Genomic DNA, 7,448 nt, shown 5'->3' on the forward strand with positions numbered 1-7,448 from the left:
ATTTTCTTTCTTTCTTTCTTTCTTTCTTTCTTTCTTTCTTTCTTTCTTTCTTTCTTTCTTTCTTTCTTTCTTTCTTTCTTGTTTTATCCTCACCTGAGGATATTTTTCCATTGATTTTTAGAGAGAGTGGAAGAGAGAGGGAAAGACAGAGAGAAATATCCATGTGAGAGAAACACACCAATTGGTTGCCTCCTGCATGTGCCCTGACCAGGGCGCGGGACAGGGAAGGAGCCTGCAATTGCAGTACATGCCCTTGGCCAGAATCAAACCCGGACCCTTTGGTCTACAGGCTGATGCTCTATCCACTGAGCAAACTGGCTAGGGCTCATGTATGTTTTCTTAACCCGGATCCAAGCAATTTGAGGGCAGGGGCTGTGTGAAATATGGCAACGCTTCTCTTGTGCTCAGGTCACGTCACTGTTGGTAACTCTAGAATCTCTGTAGAACAGAAACAAAATCCGAGCAGGGTAGGAAGGCAAAAGGCACAGAGCATAGATGTTTTTTCCCAAAGGAGGCCTCCAAAATTATTTGCTCTTCATATTTCATGGAATGCTAATGAAGTTTAGGTACCCAGAGCAAATCCAAAGCAGAAAATTAAAAAGTAGTCAACATGCATTAGCTACTTTTATTTTCTTTCTTTCTTTTATTTTCTACTTTCTTTCTAGTAAGATTACTAGAGCCCGGTGCACAAAATTCATGCACTCGGGGTGGGGTCCTCAGCCCGGCCTGCGCCCTCTTACAGTCCAGGAGCCCTCGTAGGATGTCCAACTGATGACTTAGAGAGCGGGCCTAAGCTGGCAATCGGACATCCTTAGTGCTGCCACAGTGGTGGGAGAGGCTCCTGCCACCGCAGCTGTGCTCGCCAGCCATGAGCCTGGCTTCTGGCTGAGCAGCGCTCCCCCTGTGGGAGCGCACTGACCACCAAGGGGCAGCTCCTGCATTGAGCGTCTGCCCCCTGGTGGTCAGTGCACATCGTAGCGACTGGTCAACCGGTTGACTATCTGCCCCCTGGTGGTAAGTACACATCATAGTGAGTGATTGAGCAGCTTTAGCATATCATTAGCAAATTACGCTTTGATTGGTTGAATGGACGGCCGAAAGACCGGACACTTAGCATATTAGGCTTTTATTATATAGGATTATTTTTACTTTATTGGTTGGTGCCAATATCACTTGCAGTGTATATCCAAAAATTGCCCAATACAACAACAGACATTCACAAATTACCAAAAAATATTTTATGTTACATTTTGTATATTATGTTTATTTAATAAGATAGAGAAATGTGCAACACAGATTTCCAGCAACAATAATTTTCATACTAAAAAAAGAAAAAAAGCAATAATTTGCATTTTAAAGGATAAGCTTCAGCCCTAGCTGGTTTGGCTCAGTGAATAGAGTGTCAGCCTGCGGACTGAAGGGTCCCAGGTTTGATTCCGGTCAAGGGCATATGCCCAGGTTGCGAGCTCAATCCCCAGTGTGGGGTGTGCAGGAGGCAGCCGATCAATGATTCTCTCTCATCATTGAGGTTTCTATCTCTTTCTTCCTCTCTGAAATCAATAAAATATATTTTTTAAAAAGGATAAGCTTCAGTTATCACATAGATAGTTCATACCCACATAACACTGCATAAAATGGTTTTCTATATTTTTAATTCATCTCCACAGCAACTAATAGAATCACAGATGATAAAAAAAAATTCCAGACTGATTTTTTTAAATGTAGACATCATCCAAGTCACTTAAGTATGTTACACCAGCAGTTTAATGAGATTTATTTATTCCAACACACATGGTCTCTTGTCCCCCCATCCCCCAACAAACCCTCTGCCTCACTGCCTCAAACAGACAAGTCAGAGTGAAACGGCACAGAGACCAAATTATTTACCTCTAATACAAAACTGTCACGACTACAAAGTGCGACAGTAGCATAAATGATAGCACACAGAACACTTCAAAAACTGCTTTTAAAGAATTTGATATATTACTAGAAAGGGATTTAGATATTGTCTTGATGTGTGTGGTATTTGAATATTTGTGAAGGACATGCTTGGAAAGAAGTATTTTGACAAATTAATAGTTAGGTTGGTCATCAAACCACCTTGATAAATAAATGAGCAAATAGCCCTAGCTGGTTTGGCTCAGTGGATAGAGCATCAGCCTGCAGACTGAAGGGTCCCAGGTTCGATTCCGGTTTCGGGCTTGATCCCCAGTAGGAGGCATGTAGGAGGTAGCCAATTGATGATTCTCTCTCATCATTGATGCTTCTATCTCTCTTTCCCTCTCCCTTCCTCTCTGAGATCAATAAAAATATATTTTAAAAAATAATAATAAATGTGCAAACAAACTAACCATAGGATTGATTATACCGTCATGGCTCTAGGAACAGTCTGCGTTCCTAAGTACATCGAAAGAGATCCTTTAAATGTAGAAGTACATCTGCAGGGAACTGGGAAACATGGCAGAGAAGTCTGTATCAATTGGATTAAGGAGGTCACTGTGTCCTTGACTAAATATGGACTGCCAGAAGAGAGTGACCTCATTTTCTATGTATGAATGAGAAGCTGAAATAGGCAGCAAGCTATGCCAAGCAGAAAGCCCAAGGTTGTCAGAGAAAACATTATCACCTTATTACAAAAAAGAGGCTCACTGAAATTTTATATTACAAAAATACAACCAACCAAACAATAACAACCCCCCCCCCCCCAAACTCACCATTTAAACAATAGGGGAATATACCACAAAGGAAATTATAGTATGTGCATATAATCAAATATTATGCTACTTAAAATCATACTTAAAGACTTTTTAAATATATGGGAAATGTATATATATATATATTTATTAAATTATATATTAAATAAATATTTAAAATGGAAATCCAGCTATGTAAAAGATATGGGGGAAGGGAGAGAAACAGAGGAAGATCCTCAATTATGTTGGAGAAAGAAAAGATTTGGAGGAGATATCCAAAATGTTAAAGGAGGGTTTTTTTTTCTTTAGAGCATAATTATAGTTATTTTTCCCTCTATACTTAACCAAACTTCAAACAGCATATATACCTTTTATAATTAGAAAAATAAACATTATTTTAAGATATGGGGGAAGGGAGAGAAACAGAGGAAGATCCTCAATTATGTTGGAGAAAGAAAAGATTTGGAGGAGATATCCAAAATGTTAAAGGAGGGTTTTTTTTTCTTTAGAGCATAATTATAGTTATTTTTCCCTCTATACTTAACCAAACTTCAAACAGCATATATACCTTTTATAATTAGAAAAATAAACATTATTTTGAAATTTATTCCATTAGTGTAGAATAAATTGGAAGGGGAAAGGTTTCCCCTTTACAGTTACTTAAAAACTTAGCTTTAGCCCAGCTAGTGTGGCTCATGAGTGTCGACCTATGAACCAGGAGGTCACGGTTCAATTCCTGGTCAGGGCACATGCCCTGGTTTCAGGCTTGATCCCCAGTAGGGGGCGTGCAGGAGGCAGCTGATCAATGATTCTCTCATTGATGTTTCTATCTCTCTCCCTCTCCCTTCCTCTCTGAAATCAATAAAAATATATTAAAATAATAATAATAATAAAAACTCCTAGGCCTATCTCAGTGTGTGAGTGTAACTAGAGGAGGCAGAGAGCAGAATGGCTAAGGGCCAGGCAGATATAGGAGTTAACCCAGGCTCCGCCCTGCACTGCCTGCGTGATCTTGGACAAGTAACATGCCTAGGCCTCTCATTCTTTCCTCACATTGAACATGTATTGAGCTGCTGTAAGCACATATGAAGTGCTCAAAAACTGGAAGTAATTAGTACTTTTGATTATCCATCTATAAAAATAAACACAAAATGATAATTCTAGATATACTGTACGTATCATAAAGTATTCTACTCACCTACCGGGCTCTACAAATGTCATTTTACATTTTTCAATAATGAAGATATTCACATTCTTTTCTATGGTCCCTATGTTTAATATTATAAAGCAGGACATTCTATTCCATATAGTTTTTATTTTCAGTGTAGAATTCAACCTTCCCTCCTCCCTTAAATGACTGCCACCATCAAAACTGAAAATATGGTAGTAGGTTTTGCTAGTCTTGTTAGAGTAAATAGCCCATAATATTTGGGTTCCTCCCTGATTGAGCTATGAAATTGCAGGGAAATCTATATACATTGCCGATAATGTTCATGGAGAATATCAGGACACTCTGGATAGATTGTTACAGGCTTCCTCATGACCCTTAACCCCACAGACACTGATAGCTGAGATACACTAATAGCTGAGATAATTAATGTGCAATTCCTATACACAATGACATATGTGCCGATTATTCAAATTTCAGTGGAATCTTTCTAACCCCACAGACACTAATAGCTGAGATAATTAATGTGTAATTCCTATACACAATCACATATGTGCCGATTATTCAAATTTCAGTGGAATCTTTTATATAGCTGGATTTCCATTTTAAAAGTTCTGGCCCAGCCGGTGTGGCTCAGCAGTTGAGCATTGACCTATGAATCTGGAGGTCACGGTTTGATTCCTTGTCAGGGCACATGCCTGGGTTGCAGGCTCGATCCCCAGCAGGGGCAGGAGGCAGCTGATTATTAATTCTCTCTCATCATTGATGTTTCTATCTCCCTTCCTCTCTCTTCCTCTCTGAAATCAATAAAAAATTTTTTTTTAAAGTTCTGCCCACATTTTCTACAGAAACCACAAACCGAGATGTTTATAATCATAAAAACACCCTCCTCTAAGAAACATTTAAAATGATTTTACTATCCTTTTGTCCTAGACAAGTCAGAGACTTAAAAGCTGATGAGATGTTTTATTTTCTAATTTTGCGTTTCTTAATTATCTCCAAGGCATGAGAACCAGGGGTTGTTTATGGATCTTTACACTCCCATGTCACCTCCATACTTTACGATTAGGCAATTACTGAAATATGAAATCACTGTTCACTCAGGCCGAGGCGCCATACACCCGCTCATTCTGAAAGAAGAATGGGAGAGATCTGCATGTGTCCCTCTGTCTAGAACTTAATAAAAATTCATGTCAAGAACTGTATGTTTTCAAAGTTTAACATAGACCCACTTTTGCAAATAGCTGCATTTCTCTTCTTCTTTATTGTGCTTGGAAGCAGTTGGGGTAAATGCCCTTGTATTCATTACCCACATATGAGCAGGTCATGCTTTAGCTCACACTGTAATTCTTCCCTCATTTAAAATTAAGAAAAAAAAAAAAGCTCCATTCTTCTCACCCTGCACATTTTGCAAAAAAATTATCATCTGCTACTGGAAGGCAAAGCAAGGCTTTGGGAACCTATGAATCTCTTCCCTGCATCTTTCCACCCCTAACTCTGATAAAATATCTCCACTTCCAGGCAGCCTTTCCCCTCCTAAGTATGCCGGCATTTAAGGGATAAGGACCTCAAATAACATTTGTTTGTTGATAAAACTTGCTTCTGTGCAAAAAGATAACTGTTCTAGTACGTTGCTTATGTCAGCCATGATGATGAGGTTAGCAATGTTGTAAGGATGAGTTTGAATTAGTAGACCCACTAGGGTAAACCATTGAAAGTCATCTCTTATGTCTACCCACCCTTTTGTAATTCAGGAGATCCTTTCCCTTACCCTAAAATCAATTATTAGCCTTGTATTAAATCAAAGTAAATGGCCCGGCCAGCGTGGCTCAGTGATTGTGCATGAACCAGGAGGTCACGGTTCGATTCCTGGTCAGGGCACATGTCCAGGTTGTGGGCTCGATCCCCATTGCGGGGCATGCAGGAGGCAGCCAATCAATGATTTTATCTCGTCATTAATGTTCCTATCTCTCTCTCCCTCTCCCTTCCTCTCTGAAATCAATAAAAAATATTTAAAAATAAAAATATTTTTTAAAAAATCAAAGCAAATGTGAGACAACACTATGACATGCTTCAGGTCATTTAATTATGACAAAGAATACTCTTGTTTCCTCCAGTTATCCCTATATAATTCACACACACACACACACACACACACACTACAGTTCAGGGCGAAGCGATCAGGTGAGCATCCTTGTGCTGACAACCTTTGGAGCAGCTCCAAGAAAATAAGCCTTAATGTAGTAAAAGGTTCAGGTGAACATACAGCATTTGACTCACCTTAAATGTGCCATGTAGTAAATGTGGGTCTAAAAGCCTTCCACAGATGATAGGAAATGCCCAAAGTCACCAGTGAATTATTCAAGAGGGTAAGGTGGGCAGGAAGAAGGTGGAACAGCAGGGAAGTACTGAGGTGGTACTCGCAGGGCACAGAGGCAACAGAAAAGATATCACGGCTAATCAAAGGAAATTACTGGGCTTCTAGACAAAGGTCTCTAGAGACTGTGCTACACTGCGGACACTTATCTGCAATAAAATTCGAAGTAAAAGTAGCTTACAATGTCACTAAGTATCAGGGAGCTTATAGAGTAGCAATCAATCAGAAGTTCTCAGCAAACAAGCAAATGCAAGCAGATATTCACCAAAAGGAGGTGCCAAACCAATGCATTTCTGAAAAGAAAACAACAACAAAAAACACCCGGTTCTTTTTTTAAAAAAACAACTAAAAGTTCATCAAAATAGGTGCATTTTAAAAATAGAACATCCTCTGAAATGTCTTGACTTAAAAAGAACATAAATAAGGTGCTACGAAACACCCAGAGTGTTGCCCATTACACACGCTGGCCAGTTCCAACTCCTGCACATCAAGGTGGCATGTTCCTGCCCACCCCCTCCTCTCTCTGGCCTTAAAATGCAACTGCACCCCGCTGGGGCCCTGCGAGAAAACGGTCCCCACCGGCTAAGTGCAGGATGCCTCTGCCTCGCTGCTGGGGAGCCTGCAGCGCCAGTTTTGCAATGACGCCACATGGAGACAAATGGTGAAAAACATGGAAAAGAAACAAGGGCAAGAAAGCAACGATCAAAAATGTAGCCCCCCCCCCTTTTAGCGGTGCAAGAAAAAACACACACCCCCAAATCCTAAACTAGAGATGATCAATGGTCGCTTGTCAGGACACACTGGGGACACCCCTAATCCATAGCTGGGCTGAAAACACAAATCTCCCCATCATCAGCATCACCATCATCTCCGACCCCGGATAAATAACAAACCAGCACCTGAACTACTAGAAACTACATTTTACTTACAGACCTGCGGTTTACATAATCACAAATTACATAATACCCCTACTGTGCACGGAAAAACCCTTCTATAGGTGAAGCGTCAAACCCGCCTATCTTTTAACAATTTCCAGAGAGCGAGAGAGAGCTGGAAAACTCTGCTGAATAACTGGGGGAGGGGGAATGGACTGCTGGAAAAGTCATCCTTGACAGGCGGCAAACCCAACCAACTGTTCCGGGATAAAAAGCAACTCGGAGCAGGTGACTCCCATCTGCCCCCATCCCATGGCCATAGGGCGCCCAAGGCC

Source organism: Myotis brandtii, unplaced genomic scaffold (assembly GCF_000412655.1).
Source record: "Myotis brandtii unplaced genomic scaffold, ASM41265v1 scaffold328, whole genome shotgun sequence".
NCBI classification, from domain to species: Eukaryota; Metazoa; Chordata; class Mammalia; order Chiroptera; family Vespertilionidae; genus Myotis; species Myotis brandtii.